Source organism: Carcharodon carcharias, chromosome 16 (assembly GCF_017639515.1).
Source record: "Carcharodon carcharias isolate sCarCar2 chromosome 16, sCarCar2.pri, whole genome shotgun sequence".
Classification (NCBI taxonomy): Eukaryota; Metazoa; Chordata; class Chondrichthyes; order Lamniformes; family Lamnidae; genus Carcharodon; species Carcharodon carcharias.
Window position 1 is genome coordinate 24626988 of NC_054482.1, and position 25098 is coordinate 24652085.

General features: G+C 41.9%; 1 protein-coding gene across 8 annotated transcripts in view; it reads left to right on the forward strand.

Annotated features, from left to right (window-relative positions):
• Positions 1-658: 658 nt before the first annotated feature.
• Positions 659-25098, forward strand: part of ralgps2 (Ral GEF with PH domain and SH3 binding motif 2) — a 574026-nt gene continuing 549586 nt past the window's right edge. For 6 of the 8 annotated variants that reach the window (XR_005945530.1, XR_005945531.1, XM_041208583.1 and 3 more), the window contains exon 1: positions 660-922. The gene's annotated coding sequence lies outside the window, so the exon portion shown is untranslated. Of the gene's footprint in view, positions 923-25098 lie in introns of all 8 variants that reach the window. The other 2 variants (XM_041208585.1, XM_041208584.1) reach the window with 2 other exon arrangements.

Sequence of the window (25098 nt, forward strand, 5' to 3'; positions counted from 1 at the left end):
GAGTGACCTTTCTGTGACTGCTCAACCAAAACCCCTTTCACTGACAGCAGTCTAATGGACCATCTACAACCCAAGTGTTTGACAAGCTGGCTTTTTTTGTTGTCAACTGTGGCTCAGTGGGGGAGACGGTTGTGGATTCAAGTCCCACTCCAAATCTTTCTTAAGCACAAAATCTCGGCTGACACTTTAGTGCAGTAATATTGATCTGTGCAGACCTGTTTGAAACAGTGCACTTGGAACATGCAATTCCATACCCATCTGTTCTGTAAGGTTGCTGCAGAATCTTGGATGGAATAGGGTCAAGTGGGCTGCAGGAGGCTGTGTGCAATTTCATATTGACAGGCCTGCAGAAGATATGAGCTACTGGGGCAGGGGTGGGACAATGGGGCGCCTTATATCACCTACGTGAGATTGATGTGACTTCAGCATCGTATTGCACCTGCGGGGCTGCAAGAGTGTTCGTTGTTTAGCAAAACGGGCTGTGCCTGTGGAACTGATTGTCTGACACCTTGGTGAAGGATGGTGGTATGTGTATGTTTGACTGCGACAAACGGTGTTAGGCTGCCTGAACTTGGGGGGGTGGGGTGGAGAGCGCGGGGAAGGAAAGCTGCCACACCACACACTGCACGCGCCAGGTTTCTGACGTGCCCGGGCGGCGCTCGCGAGAGGCGGCGTGCGAGTTGTTGTCGTTTGACCGCGCGCACGCCCACAAGCCGCCCTCTGCGCGCGGTTGTGTTTTCAGTCGGCCGCTCCTCTTCTCAGCGGGGATCTTGCGGCCGCTGCTGGCAGCAGCAGTAGCAGCCACTGACACTTGGATATCGGGCATCGGCATCGGGATCGGGATCGGGATCGGGATGTACGCGAGGGTGATTGTCAGCAGAGCCTGGCTTCTCAGCGCAGCATCAACCCGGACCCGGCGCAGGTCAGTCCGCTCTCTCGCTCTGTTCCAGAAACATCTCACACAACCGGCGGCCTACGGGCCCAGGCTTCCCCGGTGTTCCGTCGAGTTGCCGGGCGGCGGTTATAAAAGCCCGTCTTTTGGGATGGGGCAAAGTGTGGATGTAGGTCAGGTCCCCGAGTCTAGCTGGAGCCGCGGTGTGAGGGCGGGAAGGAAGGAAGGAGGGAGGCAGCAGCTCTCTCTTCGCGGGGGAGGTTGCGGCTGTCGAGCCTGTTTGTGAGGGGAGCCCGAGCTCGGGCAGCCTCACAGCTGCAGCCCAGTGCTTGTCCACAGCCCAGAGTTTGTGTTGCAACCACATTCTACCACCGAGTGCTGATTTCTCTAACCCTCCTCCCACCTCCGTGACTGGGCTGTGGATTTCTCTCCCAACTTCACAGTTAATGGATTTAAAATATATATATATAAAGTTTCGCTGTTTTGTGCAGTTTACATGCCATCACTCAGCCAGAATTATGGCAGATAAATTTGATCACCGTTCAAAATTGAGTAGATTTATGCCATCATTGGTCTCCAGTGTAGGTGATGTGTGGACATATTCGGTGATCGATGAACGTCCGTCGTGTCCTGCACACACAAATCATTATCTCCTGTTTGCTGAGATATGATTCTTACTTCCTCTAAGCCTCACCAACACTAAATTGCCTTTTCACAAGTTCAATTTCTGGCTTCAGTTCTGAAATTTAGAACGGTTGCAGGCTCTGCTGTAAGGAAATATAACATGTTCGTATCTCCATTAAGGCTATTACAGTTCTTCTGATCCATTCGAGGTGCAATAACCAGTTGGCTTTAAAATGGGAAAAATCATGGATTAATGGGATTAGATTTTGGTTGTAGTTGGTACTTAAGATGTTTGACTGTAGTCCTGACTCTGTCTTACAATTTTAGCTGTAAATTATATTGATGGACTTACTGCTTAAGTGAGAGAAACCACATAACAGAAGCTGATTATAAATATTGTTCATTCTTGTTACTGAAATTGATAATGTTTTCTTACTGTTGTTTATGATATATTTACATTGTTGCAGAACAATAATATCTGCATTAATTGTAAAGTAGCTTTCCTCAGTGATCACTAAACTCTGGCAACTGCTGTAATATGCAGCTGCTCCTTTGAAGCACCATTGTTTTTTTCGTCCATCAGTTTGTGTTGGTAGTTAGGTCTCTTGTGGAGATGAGTATAAAAGCCGGTTAGTCCAGTTCTACTGAAAGTAATGGGAATTGTTCTTGTCAGAAGGAGTTTTTCAATCAGAAGATTAAGGATGCTGACTGAAAGCCAAGAATGTATTGAGAGTGCAATTTTCTCAAAACTTGACAAAAATCTAAAAATCTGCTCAGCTACTTTAAAATTTTCAGCACTGAAGGATGTCAACAGTAAAATAATCTTGTACTAAGGCAGTTTCATATTGGATATTTCTACCATCTTTTGCCCCTGGCTGAGCGCAAGAAGCCTACAAGTTTAATGTACATTGTTGATGGGTTGATTATTGTAAAGTTCAAACAATTGTTAGTTTTCTATGAATAAACATATTTTAAATATCTGAAATTCTTAAATGTTTTATTATTTTGTAATAGCTCTTAGCCCTTGAAGCAGATAACTGTATGAAAGGTGCAATTTCTGGAGAAAATGTATTGATTTGTATATACTTGCTTTGCACAGAAGGTGTGTGTTCTGGACTCACTTGAACACATAATTTAGATTGACATTTTAGTGTAATATTGAGTAACTGGTGAATTGTCAGAGGTGCTGTCTTTCGGGTGAGAATTTAAACTGAGGCCCCACCTACCTATTCAGGTGCCTATCAGGTCAAGAAGCTGTCCAGATGAATTGGCCACTTTCATCCCTCAACCAATATCTCAAAACAGATGAATTGGTCACTCATTTAGTGTCTTATGGGACCTTGCTGGATGTAAGTTGGCTGCTATATTTTGTCTACAGAATGCCTGCAACTGCACTTAAACGTAATTAAAAGGCTGCAAAATGCTACCAGCTGTCCATGAGAGATGCTATATAAGTACCAGTTAATGGTTTAGAAGTTATCTCACCAACAATTTGTATTTATATAATGCCTTTAATGTAATAAAATGTCCCAAGCTGCTTCACAGAGGCTTTATAAAACAAAGGCATGATACTTAGCCATAAAGGAAATATTAAGGCAGATGACCGGGACTTGGTGAAAGAGACATATTTTAAGGATTGTCTTAAAAGACAAAACTGAGAGGTGTGGAGAGGCTTAGGAAGGAAATTCTGGAGCTGAGGGCCTAGGCAACTGAAGGCATGGCCATCAGTGATGGAGCAAGTAAAATTAGGAATGCTTAAGAGACCATATTTGGAGGAGCACCGATATCTTAGAAGGTTGTAAAGATGGAGGAAATTACAGAGATGAGGAGTGATCAGGCCATGGAGTGATTTGAAAACAGGGGTGACAATTTTAAAATTTTAGCATTGCTTAACCTGGAGCCAGTGTTGACCAAAAAGCACATGGTGATGGATGAGCGGGATCTGGTGTGAGTGAGGACATGAACACCTGAGTTTTGGATCACCCCAAGTTTATGAGAGGGTAGAAGGTGGGAGGCTAATCGGAAGTGTGTTAACATAGTTAAGCCTTGAAATAAGTGTTATGGATGAGAGAGATGGCAGGATAACTTTATCCCCCTATTCCTCACCTCTTGGTTTTTCACAACAAGATGTATATTTTTAGAGGGAATGTTTTTAAATTTCTCTTTTTATTCATTCATGGGATGGGGTCGGTGCTGGCTCGGCCAGTATTTATTGCCCATCCCTAATTGCCCTTGAGAACTGAGTGGCTTGCTAGGCCATTTCAGAGGGCATTTAAGAGTCAACCATATTGCTGTAGGTCTGGAGCCATATGTCGGCCAGACCAGGTAAGGACGGCAGAGTTCCTTCCCTAAAGGACATTAGTGAACCAGTAGGATTTTACGACAGTCGTTCATGGTCATCATTAGACCTTTAATTCCAGATTTTTTTATTGAATTCCTATTTTATAATCTGCTGAACCTGGGTCCCCCCACACATTACCCGGGGTCTCTGGATTACTAGTCCAGTGACAATACCACTATGCCACCGTCTCCCCTTGGGTGTTGTGACTTTTAATGATAGATACGAAACAGACTTTCCAGTAAGTGTAAATCCAAAGAAAAGGTAAACGATTCTTCACAAAACACCCGGAATATAAATACAACAAAGCACTCCCTCAAACACAGATACATACACATAAAAAAAGATGAGTATTACAGATGAGGTGTGTAGTTAGCTTATTAACAAAATAACAAGATAACAAATTGTGTGTTTAAATTAGTTCCTTAAGATGAACTCCTGCCAGCCCTCATGGGGTCCTCTCTCATGGTTCTTTTGAAGGTGAATCGAGGTTGGAAGTCTCTAAGAAGTCGAGCAAATTAGCTCCTCTCTCACTGCCTTGGTTGATTGGTAGTTAGGCAGGGTTCTGCCGTCTTGCCGGAGAAATGGTCCCTATAGTGTCATGTTGGTCTCCAGACTTACTTGCCACTAGCTGGCCCTTTGAATAATATGTAGCCTGAAGTCAGTTTTGATCATGTGACCTCATGATCGATACTTCTATTTTCCACACAAATGTTTCTAAGTTAGAAGCCATTGATACACAATGGGGGAATGAATGATGGCTATTCACACCTGCTTGTGATAAACTGGCTTCTTCGTACCTCTCTTTGTTAAGACACTGAGTCTGAGGTGACCATTGAACCTAAGTTTTGATAAATATCCTAACGTTAGGAGCTGTACATCCACAAATGATCTTGCCTTTTGAATGCCTTTTCAAGGGAAGGGACTCCACCCACAGACATTTACATTTTAATGACTCTCCAGGCGCATGAGTTAATTCTTGTATGCACAAGCCAGGTCAGCTGACCCACAGTGGCTATTTTTGCAGCAGCACTTTGTTCATTTTTAAAAGCTGAAGTTGATTTCGAAGAGTCCACATTGAATAAAGTTTGTATCTTAAAAGTTAGGAATATGATACATCTTTACTGGGTATGACACAAAGGCATGCATGAAGGTTTCATCCTCATCAAAAGCCCCTTTAATATTTTGACATTTTTTGGTGCTGAACATACTCTGCAGTTATTCAGAACCTGTGGAAGTTAATTCAAGGAGAGAAGTTGTTTTTAATTGAATGGGGGGGATGTAAATTTTATGCATGAAAACACATCAGATACCACATACCAACCATTTTCACCACCAATTTTAGTTCTGAGTAGCATGGTCAAGCAACTGGAGAAAGAGTTCACACAAAAACCAAGTTCATATTATCTTGTAAGCAGTGTAGAAAATTGTACAGGATGTATTTAGCAATACCTCAGTTTAGATTGTTTACAGAATATTTGCAGTCTCCTGGGTTAAATGTTTTTTTACATAAGATTGAAGTTTACTTAATCAAATCAGGTGCATCTATATTTTGTCTGCAGTTAAATCTGGAGTTTCACAGATCACTTTCTCGTAGGGAATCAAGCTCAAACATGTAAATGTCAATTTAAAATTATTGGCTATGTACAACAACAGCAACAACTTGCACTTCCTACAGTATCTTTGACATGGAAAAATATCCCAAGGTGCTTAAAAGGGAAATAAGTATGCCAAGCCAAATTGGAAGCTAGGAGGAGGAATGAAATGTTTTGTTAAGGAGATAGTTTTTAAGGAGCCTCTTAAAGAAGGAAATGGAGGTGAAGCGACAACAAAGTTTAGGGAGGAAATTTCAAATGTGGGAGCTAGATATTCTGACGTCATTTCTGCCACTGGTGGGGCAAAGGCAGAGGGATGCACAAGGGACCAGAGTCAGAGGCCAGAGACTGGGGGGAAGAGAGTTTGCAAGGCTGGTGAAGGTTACAAAGAAATACAGGGGTGGGGCCATGAAGAGATTTAAACATGATCACAATTTTAAATTTGAGGCATTATCTAAGGGCAGCTTTGGATGAATTGAAGTTTACAGGAATTGGAGCATGTAAGGCCAACTAAAGGAGCATTTAAGCAGCGGAGCCTGGAGTTGACAATAGCATCGGTAGGTTTTCAATTAGCAGACTGGTTGAGATGAGTAATTTTTACAGAGGTAGAAGTTGGCAAATTTTGTCATGGAGCAAATGTAGAGCTGATAACTGGAGTTGAATAGGGTACCACGGTTGCGAATATTCTGAGACTGGCTGGGGAACCAGATAGAAATGGCAGCACGGGTAGGGATGGTGTTTGGAGCCCAAAACAATGGCTTTGGTTTTCTCATTTTTAGAGGAAGGTATTGTGGCTCATTGAATACAGGATGGCTCTGACAACACAGAGTCAGTGGAAAGAGTGGGGAGGGTGGTCAAAGAAGTGGTGGTGAGGGTCACGCTGTGTGTTGTCAGCGTGTGTGGGGAAGCTGACCCCACATCTGAAAATGATGTCACCAAAGGGCAGCACATGGATAAGAAAGAGAACAGGGACAAAAATATAATGGCTTCCTTCCATGCTGTTCTGTGATATCCTGGGAGGAGATTCTGGAGATAACCTTGCAGGTGTGGGATGAGATGCCAGTGGTGGACATGTTCTTGCCATGCTTAGGTAGATAATAATGGAACCAGTTCCATTGAGCTGGGCAATGTCGAACTCATTAGAGGTATATGGTGTGATCTTTGGTGTGGCCCTGATGAGCGATAACGTTCCTTATCAGGAGATATCACTTGTGACTTGGGTTCACCTTGTTTTATTGCTGTGAAAGAGGCAAAATCTTGATTGGAATAATTCCAGGAGGGAGCTGCGGGAAGGATTGATGTAGTTTTGGGTGGCAACAGCACATTTTGGACTTTGGAAAGGAAACGGAGATTAGGGTTGGAACAATACTTTGTAATGACTGAGGGATTGAGGCTGGGTTTTTGAAGAAAGAAGTGCTGAGAGGGAAGGTGACAATATATTAGGAAATGCAACCATTTGAGGAAAATATGGTCATCAGTTTGGTGGGAATGAGGTTGAAGGAATGGCAGATGGATCTTGTGAAGGAGATGAATTTATTAATCTGTTTTAACTCTAATGCTTTGTCATTTTCAACATCTCTATGAAATTTTTACATGGTATGGATTCGTAGATATGGTGCCAGTATTTTAAGCCTCTTCTCGAGTTTCTCACACATATTGTTATTTTGATGAATCAGTGATGTGTGATTTATGCGGATTATGTATGCTTTTTATAATGGGGCCCCCAACAATACACATACTACACTTAACTGTGGCCAAACACAAATTTGTTGTGACTGCTTCACTCTGTGCCATAATGTATAATATCTGTAATGCTGTTGATCTTTTTGACTTTATCCACTTCTACTTATTCTCTTCCTCCACACCCTTCAGTATCTTTCCATTCTTTGTGTTCCAAAATGCATCACCTGACTTGTTAATTTGCATATTTTTTTGGTGGTTCTTGCTATGTTTCAAATCCACTTTCTCATCATTTGCAAAGTTCAATGTTCTACTTCTTTTTGTTCACAAACGTTAATATAAGTAGAACAACAAAAGTGGCCTTAACATTGAGTCTTGGGTTGCACCACTTCCAATCTTTCTCCAGTCCCAGCAGCACCCATTAGTCATATTTATATACACCTGTTAGTCATATTTATATACACATATTAGTCATCACTATCTGCCTTTTTCCTGTTAGTCAGCCAGCATTCAATCCATGCTGGCTTAGTCCTCTTTTGGTATACACCTGAACTTGTTTAACAAGACATCTTTTTGAGCACGTTCTGAAAATCTATATTTGCTATAACTACAGTCCTTTTACCTAATTATTCACTTAAAAAAATCTATAAAATTTGTTGACCTCAAGTAGCCTTTAAAACATCAGTGTTTCATTGCCTTGATTATCTTTTACTTGTCTAAGTATTCGCAAATGTAATTTTAAATCATAGATTCGAAATTTTTGGCAGCAAGAAGAAAAGGTTGTGTTTCCAGGGACTGTAAAGGGTTTGTTAATATTTTGCAAAAGTACCTTATAAATCACTGTATATTTTGCTTTTTTGCTAGAAATTATTCATTTAGAACACAAGGTAAGGATTCTTACCAAACAAAAGTTCGAAATAATTGAGAGCATATTGTGCTGGATCCCCATCATGATATTTGTGGAGTTGTGTGGCACAGAATCATGCCAGTCATCTTCGTCATGATGAGTTCTTACTCTCATTTGTGTGGATGAGCCATGTCAGACGCTTCCAGAGAGAGAAAAATAATAGTTTTGAGTGTTGCCCTTGTTTATCTTTGAATAGCTGGTTGTACAACTTGGGGTTTGATCCCTGTTCTAGTTGCCTGCCTTCTTGCTCTGCCCTGTAGTAAAATCATGGTATAAGCCGTGGTTCGGCGACCCTTGAATAATCAAGGATGTTGCCTGGTTGTTAGGCAACAAGTGTCCTGTTGGTTGGGATGATGATGAGGAGACCAAAGAAATGAAAATGAGGGAATCTAAAACCTTTTGTATATGATTGGAGAGGGAAGTTCAAATTGCTGAGATATGAAAATAATCTGTAGTGAAAACTGATGTTTCCTTATTACACCTGTCAATTGTGCTAACTGCCAGAATCCCAATTTAGTGTAATCTGTAAATTTGAGCTCTATTGAAAATGCCATTTGGTACACTTCAGTGTGTCCTCACCAGTTGTTTGTTGTATTGTACCAAAAGATTTTAGGGGGACCTTATTTGCAGGTCTATTTGCAGAGACCTATGGTCTCTTCCTTCAGCTCAAGTTGCACATCTTAAGGTCCCAGTGCCACCCAGGTCAAATGTTGATCTCACTTGGAGTAAGACCGATGTTAAATGTTGAATGATTTTGTGCTGCTTTATGATAGCTTAAGTCCTGTCAGTATTGTATATACCAGTGGACCACATTTCCCTACTGCATTTCTGGACTTTCTGGTTCACAGCTCTTGTGAGTGGGTTGAGAATGATTGCACAGTTGTTTTCCCTTGGAAAGCCTTTTCCTAAAGAAATTAGAATTGCTGAAAGGTGAATGGATTCTCCAAAGGAAAAAACATTCAAAGAGAATCTTCATTTTACCCTGAATTGAGACAGTTTTAACTCATTAATGTAATGCGAATGTGGGTAGCATGTGATGAAATAATCTGGGTCATTCAAAATCTTCTCAAATTCTCTGCCAGAAAGCAGGCCCCTGGCGATTATTTGCTGAACTATAGCAAAATGCTATGATTTTTTTTACTACGAGTGGGGCGAGGAGGCAGGCCCCATGTCCACCTCAGCTAGAACAGGATCGAATCCTGTGCTCATAGACATTTACAGCACATAAGGCCTTTCGGCCCATCGTGTCTGCACTGGTCAACAAAGATCTGGCTCCACTAATCCCATGTCCAGTGCTTGGCCCATATTTATGGCAATACAAGTGAATATTTAAATACTTCTTAAATGTTCCAAGAGTTTCTGACTCAACCACCCTTTCAGGCAGTGAGTTCCAGACTCCCACCACCCTCTGGGGGAAAAATTTTCAACCTCAACCCCCCTCTTAGCCGTCTATCTCTTACCGTAAATCTATGCCCCCTGGTTATTGAGCCCTCTACTAATGGAAAGAGTGTCTTCTTATCCACCCTATCTATGCCCTTCATAATCTTATGCACCTCTATCAGGTCCCCTCTCAACCTTCGCTGCTCGAAGGAAAACAACCCCAGCCTATCCAATCTTTCCTCATAGCTCAGACCCTCCAGCCCAGGCAGCATCCTGGTAAATCTCCTCTGCACCCTCTCCAGTGCAGTCACATCCTTCCTATAATGTGGTGACCAGAAATGCACGCAGTACTCCAGTTGTGGCCTAACCAGCATTGGCATTAATCTGATCAACACGCTCGCTGCCTAGCCAACTGAGCTAACCGGCCTCACTCAAGATACAGATGCAAAATTCAAGACCCTTTCAGTTTATTGGGCTGTTTCTTTATCTGTTATGTAATGTTCATGGGGTAGACTCTAAGGTTTTGCACTTGTGTTTGCTTAAGCAATCGGTGTTTCTAAGGGCAGTATAAATAAGAAATGATTGGTGAAGGAAGAGGCAGACGTTCTCTCTGGAATAGGTTACTGTTCTATCTGCACACTTGTCACACTTTTTAAAAACGAATAATTTTAAGAGTGAATTAATTATCCAAGAAGAAATCAGAATATATTATATTTAGATGTAGAAATTCCCCATTTTGTGTTAGGGCTATTTGCTTTCAGTTTCAGAAATAATTGTGCCAATTCCGTTCATGCTTCAAAGTGTTCTACAGACAGCTAGAGGTAATAAAAGTTTACTGTATGCCGGGTTTTTCCTACCACATGCTGTGCTGATATTTTTACCTGTAGTTTTCTCAGCCTTGTGTAATTTTCAACCTTGCAGAAGCTCTGCTCAATTAGAACCAAAGCTTTTAAGAGTTCAAAAGCAAAATACTGTGGATGTTGGAAATCTCAGTTCTGTTGGAAGGTCACAGGCCTGAAACATTAACTCTTGTTTCTTTCTTCACGAAACCTGCTAGATCTTTTCAGAGTTCCATTGAATTGAGTATACGTTTCCGGAATGTGGAGATTAACTGTGGGATATGGCCATTCATGCATTCCATTCTATGTTCTTTAAAACAACTTACCCCAGCTTCTTGGTATTAATAATAGCCGCATATATATAAAATATATACACCCTCTGATTTGGCATTTGATGGTATGACTAGCATCATGGACCCAAAACTGAGCAAAGAGCCAGCAGAAGAGGGGAAGGTTGAAAGTTAGTGAGAATTTCCTCCCTGCAACCTCACTTAACTGTAGTACTGAAATATGGCACTGGCTTTTGGTTTTGCAAATTTCATTTTAAGTTTGCTTTTTTGTTTATAGGGCAGCACTGCTTCCACATAAGACTTTAGAAAGTTGCATTCAAAAATATGAGCATAGAAAGGAAGTTTGCAGTGGCAGGCAATGAACTAGTGTTAATATGGGATGGCAGTAGGGAGAGATTTGAAATTGATTGCTATGTTGACAGAAATTCTATCTATTTTGATTTCAAAGTAATTGGTTCTGAGAGCACAGATATTTAGTCTTAGATCATAAGACATAGGAGCAGAAATTAGGCCAATCGGCCCAACAAGTCTGCTCCGCCATTCAATCATAGCTGATAGGTTTTTCAACCCCATTCTCCCGCCTTCTCCCCGTAATCTTTGATCCCCTTACCAATCAAGAACCTATCTATCTCGATCTTAATTACACTCAATGACCTGGCCTCCACAGCCTTCTGTGGCAATGAATTCCATAGATACACCACTTTCTGGCTAAAGAAGTTTCTCCTCATCTCTGTTCTAAAAGGTCTTCCCTTTACTCTGAGGCTGTGCCCTCGGGTCCTAGTCTCTCCTACTAATGGAAACATCTTCTCTACGTCCACTCTATCCAGAACAAAAACAGAATTACCTGGAAAAACTCAGTAGGTCTGGCAGCATCGGCGGAGAAGAAAAGAGTTGACGTTTCGAGTCCTCATGACCCTTCAACAGAACTGTTCTGTTGAAGGGTCATGAGGACTCGAAACGTCAACTCTTTTCTTCTCCGCCGATGCTGCCAGACCTACTGAGTTTTTCCAGGTAATTCTGTTTTTGTTTTGGATTCCCAGCATTCGTAGTTTTTTGTTTTTATTTTTTTTCCCACTCTATCCAGGTCTTTCAGTATTCTGTAAGTTTCAATCAGATCCCCCCTCATCTTTCTAAACTCATCGAGTGTAGACCCAGAGTCCTCAAACGTTCCTCATATGTTAAGCCTTTCACTCCTGGGATCATTCTCGTGAACCTCCTCTGGACCCTCTCCAGGGCCAGCACATCCTTCCTGAGATACGGGGCCCAAAATTGCTCACAATATTCTAAATGTGGTCTGACCAGAGCCTTATAAAGCCTCAGCAGCACATTCCTGCTTTATATTCTAGCCCTCTCGAAATAAATGCCAACATTGCATTTGCCTTCCTAACTATCGCGTCAACCTGCAAATTAACCTTAAAAGAATCCTGGACTAGGACTCCCAAGTCCCTTTGCACTCCAGATTTCTGAATTCTCTCCCCATTTAAAAAATAGTTTATGCTTCTATTCTTCCTACCAAAGTGCATGACCTCACACTTCCCCACGTTGTATTCCATCTGCCACTTCTTTGCCCATTCTCCTAACCCTGTCCAAATCCTTCTGCAACCTCCCCGCCGCCTCAATACTACCTGTCCCCCCACCTATCTTACTATTCTAATTTTCCATCTTTTCCTATCTTTATCCTCTTTCCCAGTTTCTCTTTTTCACTGTAATATCTCAGTATTTATTTGTTTGTAAAACTGATCAGCTACATTTTCCCAATCCGTGAATCTTAAACTTGGGGTTGATGCACTGGACTTTAGACTATGAATTGATTCCCAACTTTCTTCGTCCCGCGTTGCCTTCAGTTGCTTAGTTGCTAAGCTATGGAAATCTCTTCCTAAACCTCTCCATCTTTCCACTTCTCATTTCAGATGCCTCTTAAAACCTACCTCTTTGATTAAGCTTATGGTTACATGTCCTACATTTCTCTCTTGGGCCCGTTATCAGTTTTCTGTCTGATAATGATCCTGTGAAACTCATTGGGATATTTTGCTACGTGAAAGGCACTATAAATGAAAGTTGTTGAATACAAGTTTTGTTCCTTGGCTCATACATTTAAAAGGATTAAAATTTATGGTAACACTAAATTAGTTAATGAAGATAAATACTGATGAGGCCTATCTAGCTTAACTTTTTATGGAAATCCATGATGCTCCATATTCATCACCTAAGTTTAATTGTTGTACTTTCGGTTGCTATGTGGTTAATTGTGGAGTATGATTGCGAATCAGCAATACCTTTTCATTGCTGTCACTATGGTCCTTGTTATGAAAATGTATTTTTTTTATTGATAGAAGGCATCATGATCCTGATACAGTTGATATCAAAGGCTTCAATATTTTGTTTTCAGGAACTAACTGATACTTGAATATGATGCCCTGTTTATTTGTGGAATAGTCTTTTGTGGATTTTTATTTTTACAGGTGTTCTTTTTAAGTGGGGATGGAAATAGAGCCAAATTCTCTACTTATACTTGCATAGTGTCAGTTGATCTCCACTGGTGTTGCTCTCTACCTCTTTCTGTTACTCTGTCTTGTACTTATCATTCTTTCTTTCTGCTTTTATTAGTTTTGCAGTGTTGTCTTTGTATCTTGATCTCTGTATTTTGGCTAGTTTTGTGGGTTATATGCCATCATTTTTATTATATTAATTTTCTTATTTTTAAAAATGAAAAATACATGGGATGTGGGCTTCACTGGCTGGGCCAGCATTTATTGCTCATCCCTAGTTGCCATTAGGAAGGCAGTGATGAGCTGCCTTTTTGAACCGCTGCAGTCCATGTGATGTAGGTACACCCACAGTGCTGTTAGGAAGGGAGTTCCAGAATTTTGACCCAGTGACAGTGAAGGAACAATGACATATTTCCAAGTCAGGATGGTAAGTAACTTGGAGGGGAACTTCTAGGTGGTGATGTTCCCATCTGTCTGCTGCCCTTGTCCTTCTAAATGGTAGTGGTCAAGGGCTTGGAAGGTGCTGACTAAGGAGCCTTGGTGAATTCTTGCAGTGTTTCTTGTAGACCGTACACACTGCTGCTTCTGTACGTCGGTGGTGGAGGGAGTGAATGTTTGTGGATGTGGTGCCAATCTAGCGGGCTGCTTTGTCCTGGACGGTGTCAAGTTTCTTGAGTGTTGTTGGAGCTGCACTCATCCAGGCAAGTGGGGAGTATTCCATCACACCCCTGACTTGTTCCTTGTATAAGGTGGACAGGCTTTGAGGGTGGTCAGGAGGTGAGTTATGCGTTGCAGGATTCCTGTTTGTGTAGCCACAGTATTCATGTGGCTAGTCCAGTTTAGTTTCTGGTCAATGGTAACCCCCAGGATGTTGATAAGGCTCACTCAATTTTAATACAAGCTGCTGAATAATTAATATAAATATTTCAGAAAAATGCTAAACATTAATGTCTGATGCATCATATATACATCAGTCAAACTGCAAGGAATAACTTAAAATTATTAATTTAGAGAGATAAAATGGGAAAACCTGTTGTTGGTGATTCGGACTGAGACTTCGTGAATGGCCTTGCAGTTTACATTGGCACCAGGGATAGAGGAAGGAGCACGGTTCCTGGGGAGAGCTATAACACAGCAGTTTCACCTGGATATTCGGAGGAATGAGTGTGCCGAAGCCTGGGAATGAGCAGGAAGTCAGTTGTGGTCCTGCAGCTGTTGCCTCAGATTGGATTAGCTACTTCAGCACAGGCTAGAAATTGAATTTAGGAATTTTTGGTTGGCACATTTTGATTGTGACTTGGCCATCAGAGGAAATCTACTTGTTGATTATGTTTGTTCTTATACTCAAAATTGATCAGTGTTTTCATAATTTCATAAATAAAAATTTCTGCAGCCGTCCCCAAGGATGTTTTCCAGCAAAACATGGAGTATAAAGGTTTTGAACTTAACCTACAGATCAAGCATCATTCAGGAGCAATAAAAGGCTGGCAAGCTATAGCACACCCACCAGCTTCTGAAGAAATGCTCTCCAGCCCCACAGAGAATGTCATGAATCCATAAAATTGGAGAGTTGGATCCTAGATTACCATATCTGCAAAAAAAAAAGTTAGCCAAGCAGTGATAAGTGATAAGCCCATGGCAACTTGAAGGCAAAGATTGTCTTATCTACATTTTATGACATTTGTTAGTAGAATTTTTTGGGCAGTAACACTGCAGATTAGAATACCACTCCAGCAGGGCCCATTTGAGAAAAGGGGAGAAAATTATTTTTTTATGATAGGTATCATTGCAAATGTTGAAGTTAGGCATACTTGGTTTGTAAACCATCATATTTTCCTCAAACCGCAATAATTATTGTGGTTAACCATGTTAGAAATTTCTCAAAATTGTCACTTTTCTTTGCGTTTTTGCACAGCATTCCGATGGTGTCTGCAATCTGGGCTTTTAGTCCAACATTGAAGTATAAAACTTGAGATTTTCACATCAGAAGCATTTTAAAATTGGTTTCCTGTCACTAGTATGAAGGTTGAAGTGTGATCTTGTTGTCAGTGACAAGAAATCAATTTTATAATGTTTCCTGTTGATGCCCACGGTGAACAAATAAGAATTTTTATACTCTCATAATGACATCTAGACAGGTTCTTTTTGTTTGGAATCTCCAAATAGCATGGTGCAATTGAAAAGTAGAAAATTAAGTATGGCTGCTGTTGTTAAGTGTATACATACAGGAAAGAAAATTGCCGTCAGCTCAAAGCTTGATTGATGACTTGAAATCAGTTTTAAAAATGTTTTCCCTCAGTGTATTAAGTTTTCAGACCTGTGCTCATGAGCTGCATTATGACCCCTTGTTTAGCAGCTGTACCTTGCTGTGCTATGTAGAAGACTTGACATAGGAACACAGGAGCAAGGGTAGGCCATTTGGCCCCTGGAGCCTGCTCTGCCATTCATTCTCGCTTTCTCTCTCTCAGCACTCACTTGTTCTCTCTCCCTCTCTCTCTCTCTCTGTCCCATACCGACAGGCAGCGAGTCCCTTCATCTTCATCACTTCCACCCGCATGACCCCCACTTCTGGCCTGGCAGTGTCTTCCCCCCACCTCCCCCAACCTGGTCTGGCTCAGCGGCCAGCCTCTCCCTCCCTAACCCAGCCTGGCAACCAGGCGATCCCCCCCCCCCCCCAAGCCAACCATCACCACCACCTACCTCCCCATGAGCTGATCTGCAGCAAATGTGGGAGAGGAACAATCTGTGATTGAAGGAGCAGCTTCTTTCAGAATCTCCCACTCCATTTACTGGCATTTTGAAAACTACGTCTGGGAGCCAAATTGCTGAGGGGGGTCTTTGGGCTGCAAGTTGGACAAGCCTGAACTAGATCATGGTTGATCTTCTACTTCAATGTTATTTTCCTGGACTATCCACACATGCCTTAACATCTAGAAATTGATTGATCTGTGCCTTGAATATATTCAGACTGAGCCACCACAGTCTTCTGGGGTGGAGATTTCCAAAGATTCACCATCCTCTGTGAAGAAATTCCTTCTCATCTCAGTCCTAAATGGCCTACTTCTTATTCTGAGACTGTGGCCCCTGGTTCAAGATGCCTTAGACAGAGGAAACGTCCTTCCTGCATCTACCCTGTCAAACCCTGTAAGAAGTTTTTATGCTTTAATGAGATCCCCTCTTTAGAGAATACAGGCCCAGTCTCTCTTCATAGGACAATCCTGCCAAACCAGCAATCAGTTTGGTGAATCTTTGATGCACCCTCTCTATAGCAAATGTATCTTTCCTTGGGTAAGGAGACAAAACTGTACTCAATACTTTAGGTGCAGTCTCACCAATGCTCCAAGGCTTCTTTACTCCTGTACTCACATCCTCTTGCAGTAAAGGCTTTCCTGATTGCTCGTTGCACCTATATGTTAGCTTTCAGTGACTTATGAACAAGGATGCCCAGGTCCCTTTGGACATCAACACCTCCCAATCTCTCATCATTTAAGAAATAATCTGTATTTTTGTTTTCCTACCAAAGTGGATAACTTCACATTTTTCTACATTATATTCCATCTGCAGGTGGCCCACTTACTTAGCCTGCCTAAATCCTCTTGAAGCCTCTTTGCATCCTCCCCACAACTCTCATTCCATCTAGTTTTGTGTCATCACTAAATCTGCAAGTTTTGGTCCTCACATTTAAATCGTTGGTATAGATTTTGAATAGCTGGGACCCAAACATTGATTCTTGCGGTACCTCACTAGTCACAGCCTGCCAACCTGTGAATTTTTCCTACTCTCTGTTTTCTGTCCGTTTTTAGTTTTTGGAGTGCTGTGTTTGGCTGCAGTGGAGAGCTTCACTTGGAAATTGGTCACTGAGGGAGTTTAAGGGTTAAGTTCTATCTAAAGTCCAGTCTTTCTTTAATTTAGTAATTAACTAAAAGTTGCTGTTAGGGTTGGAAAAAGGTGAGTTTTAGTCCAGCCTTAAAAGAGGGCTCATACAAGCTCTGCTTGCAACTGCAACTAGTTAATTAGATAACTGGCTTAATCAGGTGTTCAGACGCTAGGTTCAGATAGTATAGAAGTAGGCCATCTTATAGTACTATCTTTGTCTGCACTGGATTGCTGTGTTTGGCTGCAGTAGAGTGCTTCAGTTGTAGTTTAGTGACAGAGAGTTAAGGGAGGAGGTGCTCCTTTCGTTTTGTACCTTTCCTCAGAAAGCAGAGTGGTGACCTTGCTAAGTAGGAACTGGTGAGTAAATTAGAAAAGCGTAATATTTTTAAAGTTCCTTTACTTGGATTTAACTGAGAAGCGCCAGGAATAAGAGAAATTTAGGGCCAATATAATAAAGTAATATAAAAATCCTAAGTACAATAAAGTTAATGTAAGAGAAGTAGAGTTAAGGCATGGCAGGTCAGCTCAGTCAAGTGAAATGTGTGTCTTGCAATATGTGCCAAGTTATGGATGCTACTGGTATCCTAGACGACCACATGCTGGAAGTGCTGTCAGCTGCAGAAACTTGAGCTCCAGGTTTCAGAACTTGAGCGGTGGCTGGAGTTACTGTGGTGCATCTGCGAGGCTGAGAGCTACATGGATAGCACGTTCAGAGATGTGGTCACACTGCAGCTTAAGGGCCTGGAGATAGAGAGGGAATGGGTGACCACTAGGAAGTTGCGCAAGAGAAGTAGGCAGGTAGTGCAAGAGTCCCCTGGGGTCCTGCTCACAAATCTGTTTTCTGTTTTGGAAGCTGGTGAGGGCAGTGCTTCCTCGGAGGAATGCAGTCAGAGCCAACTTTGTGGCACCACAAGCGGCTCAGCTGAACAGGAGGGGAGGAAGAAGAAAGGAAAAGCTATAGTGACAGGGGATTTATTGGTTAGGGGAACAGACAGGCATTTCTGTGGCCGTAGATGTGACTCCAGGATGTTATGCTGCCTCCCTGGTGTCAGGGTCAAGGATGTCACAGAGTGGCTGCAGGACATTCTTCTGGGGGAGGGTGATCAGCCAGAGGTCGTGATCCACATTGGTACCAATGACTTAGGTAGGAAGGGGGATGTGGTCCTGCAATAAGAATTTAGGGATCTTGGTAGAAAATTAGCAAGCAGGACCTCTAATGTAGTAATCTCTGATTGTTCCCAGTGCCACGTGTCAGTGAGTACAGAAATAGGAGGATAAGGCAGATGAATGAGTGGCTAGGAAGATGGTGCAGGAGGGAGGGCTTTAGATCCCTGGGACACTGGGGGAGATGGCACTCTACAAGCTGATGTGGATTGCACCTGAACAGAGCTGGGACTGAGTTCCTTGCAGGGCGTTTTGCTAGCGCTGTCGGGAGGGCTTTAAACCAACTCGGCAGGGGTGTGAGAAGCAAGAGAGAACAGAGAATATTAGAGAGGAATACCAGGGTGCACAAAATACAGGGAGTGACAGATAGAACTAGTATAGAGAATAGTAAATTAATAGGTAAAGTCGGGGTAAAGGAAAAAGTAATAGAATCTAAATCAGGGTTACTATTCAAGTATGTGAATGCACGGTGTATAGTAATTAAGATTGGGGAGTTAGAGGCGCAGATTGCCATGTGGAAATATGATGTTCTGGCGATAACAGAGACCTGGCTCAAGGAAGGGCAGAACTGGGTGTTAAATATACCCGGTACAAGGTGTTCAGAAGAGATAGGAAAGGAAGGAAAGTAGGAGGGCTGGCGGTATTGGTTAGAGAGCATTGCAGTGCTGGTGAAAGAGGATGTCCCAGAGGGTTCAAGGATAGAATCAATTTGGCTAGAGCTAAGGTTCCAAAAGTGTGCAATTACATTGCTTGGTGTCGTCTATTGACCACCAAATAGTGAGAAGGATGCAGAAGAACAAATCTGCAGGGAAATTACAGGAGATGCAAGCATTATAGAGTAGCTATAATAGGGGACTTTAATTACCCAAATGTAGACTGGGGCAGTGGTAGTGTAATGAGTGGAGAGGGCCAAAAGTTCCTAGATTGTATTCAGGAGAATTTTCTGCAGCAGTATGTGTCCAGTCCAACATGAAAAGACGCACTGTTGGACCTGGTTCTTGGAAATTAGCTGGGCCAAGTAGATCATGTGTCAGGAGGGGAACATTTAGGAGACAATGGACATTGTACTGTGCATTTTAGGATGATGATAGAAAAAGACGATAGGCAATCCAGAGTGAAAATAATTAACTGGACAAGAGCCGACTTCGATGAGGCAAGAACGTAGCTGGGCCAGATAGATTGGAATGAAAGATTGGCAGGAAAAAACTGTAGCTGAACAATAGGCTCCCTTCAAAAAGGAATTGGTTCCGGCACAGTCAAGATATATTCCATCGATGGGGAAAGGTACGGCAAACAAGTCCAGAGCTCCCTGGTTGAAAAAGGAGATTGAAATTAAGATGAAGAAGAAAAAGTGTGCTTATGACAGGTGTCAGATAGAAAATATAATTTAGAACTAAGAGGAATACAGAAGGCTCAGAGGGGAGGTGAAAAAGCAAATCAGAGAAGCAAAGCGTAATTATGAGAAAAGACTGACAGCCAACATAAAGTGGAATCCCAAAGCCTTTTATAGACACATAAATAGTAAAAGGATGGTAAAAAGAGTAGGGCCGATTAGGGACCTAAGAGGGAATTTACACATCAACAAAAGGGCCATGGCTGAGGTATTAAATGAATAGTTTGCATCCGTCTTTCCCAAAGAGCTAGATGCTATCTGAGCCATGGCGACAGATGATAAGGAGGAAGTGTTGAATAGACTGTCAGTACTCAAAGTTGACAAGGTACTGGGATTGGAAAAGATGCATCCAAGGATATTGAAGGAAGTGAGAATAGAAATTGCAGGGGCACTGGCCATAATCTTTCAGTCTTCCGTAGACTCAGAGTTGGTGCCAGAGGACTGGAGAATTGCAAACATTACACCCTTGTTCAGAAAAGGTTGTAAGGATAAGCCCAACAATTCCAGACTGGTCAGTTTAACTTCAGTGGTGGGCAAGATTCTACAAACAATTATTTGGGATAGAATTCGTCGTCGCATGGAAAAATATGGTTTGATAAGGAAGAGCCAACATGGATTTCTAAAAGGGAAATCGTGTTTAACTAGCTTGCTGGAGTTTTTTGAAGAGGTAACAGAAAAGGTTGATGAGGGTAATGCTGTTGATGTGTACATGGACTTTGAAAAGGCATTTTGACACAGTGCCACACAACTGACTTGTGAGTAAAGCTATTGCTTATGGAATAAAAGGGGCAGTAGCAACGCGAATACAAAATTGGCTGAAAAATAGGAAGCAAAGAGAAATTGTCAATGGATGTTTTTCAGGCTGGCGGAAGGTTTGTAGCAGAGTTCTCTAGGGGTCAGTATTGCGACCTTTGCTTTTCCTGATATATATTAATGATCTAGATCTTGGTGTGCAAGGGACAATTTCAAAGTTTGCGGATGATGCGAAGCTTGGGAGTGTTGTGAATTACGAGGATGGTGTGGAACTTCAAGAGGACATAGACAAGTTGGTGGAGTGGGCAGGTAGGTGGCCGATGAAGTTCAGTGTGCATTTTGGTAGAAAGAACAGGGACAGACAGTATAAAATAAGGGGTGCAATTTTGAAGGGAGTGCAAGAGCAGAAAGACTTGGACGTATATATACTTAGATCATTGAAGGTGGCAGGACAGATGGAGAGAGCAGTTAATAATGCATATAGTATCCTGTGCTTTATTAATAGAAGCATAGAGTACAAGAGCAGGGAGGTTATGCCGAATTTATATAAGACCCTCGTTAGACCTCAGCGAGAATATTGTGTACAGTTCTGGGCACCATATTATAGGAAGGATGTGAGCATATTGGAGAGTGCAGAAGAGGTTTACAAGAATGGTCCCAGGGATAAGAAACTTAAGCTATGAGGATAGATTGGAGAAGTTGGGACTGTTTTCCTTGTAGAGGTGAAGGCTGAGAGGAGACTTGATAGAAGTTTTCAAAATCATGAGGGGGCTGGACAGAATAGATAGGGAGACGCTGTTCCCACTTGAAAAAGGATCAAGAACGAGAGGGCACAGATTTAAAGTGATTTGCAAAAGAAGCAAATGTGACGTGAGAAAAACTTTTTCACTTGTGTGGTTCGGGTCTGGAATGCACTGCCTGGAAGTGCGGTGGAGGCAGGCTCCATTGAGGTATTCAAGAGGGCATTAGATGATCATTTGAATAGAAACAAGGTGCAGGGGTACGGGGAAAAGGAAGGGCAATGGCACTAGGTCGTAATGCTAATTGGAGAGCCGAATGGCCTCCTTCTGTGTCATTAAGATTCTGTGAACTGATTCTCAATCCAAGCCAGTATATTACTCCCAATCCCATCCGCTCTAATTTTGTTTACTGACCTCTTGTCTAGGACCTTATCAAAAGCCTTCTGAAAATCCAAATACACTATATCCACCAGTTCTCCCTTATCTATTCTGCTAGTTACATCCTCAGAAAATTCCAACAGGTTTGTCAAATATGATTTGTTTCATAAATCAATGTTGACTCTGCCCAATCCTACCATTATTTTCTAAGTGTTCAGTTATCACATCCTATAGAATAGATTCTAGCATTTTCCCTGCTGCTGATGTGAGGCTAACAGAGCTGTAGTTCCCTGTTTTCTTTCCCCCTTCTTAAATAGTGGGACTACATTTGCTACCTTCCAATCTGCAGGAACAGTTCCAGGATCTGTAGAAGTTTGGAAGATGACCGCCATTGCATCCAGTAGCTGTGAGATGTAGGTCATCAGGCCCAAGGGAGTTATCAATTTGCAGTCCCATTAATTTCTCCAGTACCTTTTTTTTTTAATGATTACTAATTTCTTTCAGGTCCACAATCTCATTAGTCCCTTCGTTCTCTGGCATTTCTGGGACTTTTTTTGTATCTTTCTTCGTGAAGACAGATACAATGTATTTGTTTAGTTTCTCTGCCATTCCTTATTCCTATTATAAATTCTCCTGTCTCTGTCTGTAATGGGCTCAGATTTGTCTTTGCTAATCTTTTCCTTTCTACATACCAATAGAAGCTTTTGCAGTCTGTTTCTATGTTTTTCACTAGTTTGCTTTCATATTCAGTTTTCTCTTTCTTTATCAGTTTCTTGGTCCTCATTTGCTGAATTCTAAAATGTTCCCAATCTGCAGGTTTAGCCTTATCTTTTGGCAACTTTATAAGCCTCTTCCTTTGGTTTAATACAATCCTTAAATTCTCTTGTCAGCAATGGTTGGATCACTTTTCATGTTGGGTTTTTGTGCTTGAAAGGAATGTAAATTTTTTGCAAACCATGTCTTAATTCTTTAAATGCTAGCCATTGCTTGTTTATCCTCATACCTTCTAACGTAGTTTTCCAATCTACCACTGCCAACTTGCCCCTTATATCTTCATAGTTTCCTTTATTTAGATTTAAGACCCTAGTTTTGGATTGAACTACATAACTTTCAAACTTTATGTAAAATACTAATATACTATGGTCACTCTTCCCTGAAGGCTTCATTACAACAAGATTATTAATTGGCCCCTTCTCATTGCCTGTTCCCTGGTTGGTTCCTCAACATACTGTTCTAGAAAACCATCTTGCATACATACTGGGAATTCATCCTTCACAGTACTAGTGCTAATTTGATTTACCCAGTCTTTTTATAGATTGAAGTCGCCCACAATTACCATATTACCCTTGTTCCACGCACCTGTAATTTCCTGATTTATACCGTGTTCTACCTTACCACTACTGTTTGGTGGCCTATAGATAATTCCCACCAGTGTTTGCCCCTTGCTGTTTCTTAGCTCCACCCAAACTGATGCTACGTCTTGATCTTCCAATCCAAGATCCTCTCTCTCACTAATGTAGTGATCTCATCCTTTATCAACAGTGCTACCCCCACCTCGCTTTCTGTTTTTCCTATCCTTCCTAAACGTTGAATGCCTTTGAACATTTGGTTCCCAGCCTTGGTCACCCTGCAGTCACGTCTCCATCATTGCAATTAGGTCATATCTGTTTACTTTGTGTAGTCAATCCATCGAACTTATTGTGAATGCTGTGTGCATTCAGATAGAATGCTTTTAATTCTGTCTTTTTATTGTTTTCGCAACCTCTAGCCTTATCTGCTACCACGCTCTTAAGTTTGTATGTTCTGTCCCTTCCTGTCACACCTGATTACCATTTCTCACATCGCTACTTGCTCTCTTGCTGCTGCTTTTCTCTTTTATTTATTATCATCCCTCACATGTTCCTTCACCTTCACAATTTAGTTTAAAGCCCTCTCTATCGTCCTAGTTCCGACTTACCAAAATGCTGGTCCCAGTGAGGTTCAGGTGAAGGCCATCTCAGTGGTGCAGCTCCCACTTTCCCCAGTTTCCAGGAACCAAAACCCATTTCTCCCACACCAATCTTTGAGCCATGCATTTAATTGTCTAATCTTATTGACCCAACGCCAATTTGCTCACGGTTTAGGTAATAATCCAGATATTTGTAATGGAACTAACATCTCTCACTATATTTGTACGAAATATGTATCAACATGGCTACTTCCTGAAATGTTAAAAAATGGATAAAGACTTTAAAAAGGTTTAAGCTATGTCTGCCTGTGACCCTGAATAATAGAAGCTAATCTAACAGTAATGAAGAAATTTGCACCTCATAATCTCTGAAGAGACTCCAATGACCCCTGTGGGTGCAGAGATTAAATTCAAAAGGAATTATATAAAGGTCATCTGCATTTCCTAAGCCAGGCCTTCCCAACATACTTTGTCAAAGTGGGGAGGTGGGAGTCACGTGACATGACCCCCTAGCTGGCGGAACCAATTACAGTCCCTTGCTGCACAGCCAATCAGTAGGCCATTTTCCATCTAGCAAGCAGCAGCTCAGAATAAGGGCTCGGTGCAGGTGAATCCACGATCACCATCTACAGTGTAGATGGAACTTCTGTATCAGTGCCTACAAGACTAATTCATCTCAATGTGTCTTTCCCATCATGGAAGTCATCTGTATTGTAGTCTTCAGCCTGGCGTGTGAAAGAATGCACCATTGGACTTGGATTCTGGACTCATGTGAAACAATTAGTCTTTACTTTGTGACCTTTGCCCTGTAAATCTGTCCTTTTCTATCTCTCTTATTGTATGAATGCACCAGGGGCTACGTAGTGACACCCCCTCTTGTGTTTTGAATGTGCGCGAATAAGCTATCCCTCTGAGTTTACCCTATCTTGAGTTTGCTGTGACTGCAGAGAACTATGTCTATCCCCCTGACTATTCTGTCCCCTAATACCATCACATTGCTATTACCCCCCCTCCCCCCCCATGGCATCCTGTACCACGGTGCCATGGTCAGTTTGCTCATCCACCCTGCAGGCCCCACTTGCGTCCATACAGCTGCAAGTACCTGAACCTATTGGACCATTGCAAAAGCTAAGACTTCTCCACTTCTACTTCTTGATCCCCTTACCTGCCTCGCTCACAGTCATACCCTCCTGTCCCTGACCAGATCAGAAGGCCTTATCCTTAGGGGTGTGACTACCTCTTGAAACAATGTGTCCAGGTAACTTTCCATCTCCCTGATGCATCAGTGTCTGCAGCTTGGCCTCCAGCTCAGTGACTCTGAGATGAAGCTTTTTCAGCTACAGACACTGACTGCCGTCGTGTTTGCCTTGGATCACACAGGTGTCCATGTTCTGCAGCCCCCACACATCACCTTCTTTGCAATTTTGATAGTGTTTAATTAATTAAATATTTTTTACTGATTAAATTTTAATGAATGTCTCGGTCCTGCCTGCGCTTATATTATTATTTCAATAAATGTTCTACTTGCCCAAATTGAAATTACCCAGTTAAAGTAAATAGGAAATACTCAACAGCCAATCTAATAAGCTTTACTGCTATTAGTAAACCTACTACTATTATTAGTAAACCTTCTACCACTAATGATATGTTTTTAACAATTATTAAAACTGTGTCTCCTGCCAATGCCATGTGGCTGCGCAGGATGACTGCTGATACCTGTGATATGCGTCTGGCCCACGCATGTGCAGAAATCCAATGACAGCACTGCTGGAGCCTGCAGCTCAGTACAGCCTAACACCCATTGCAATCTGC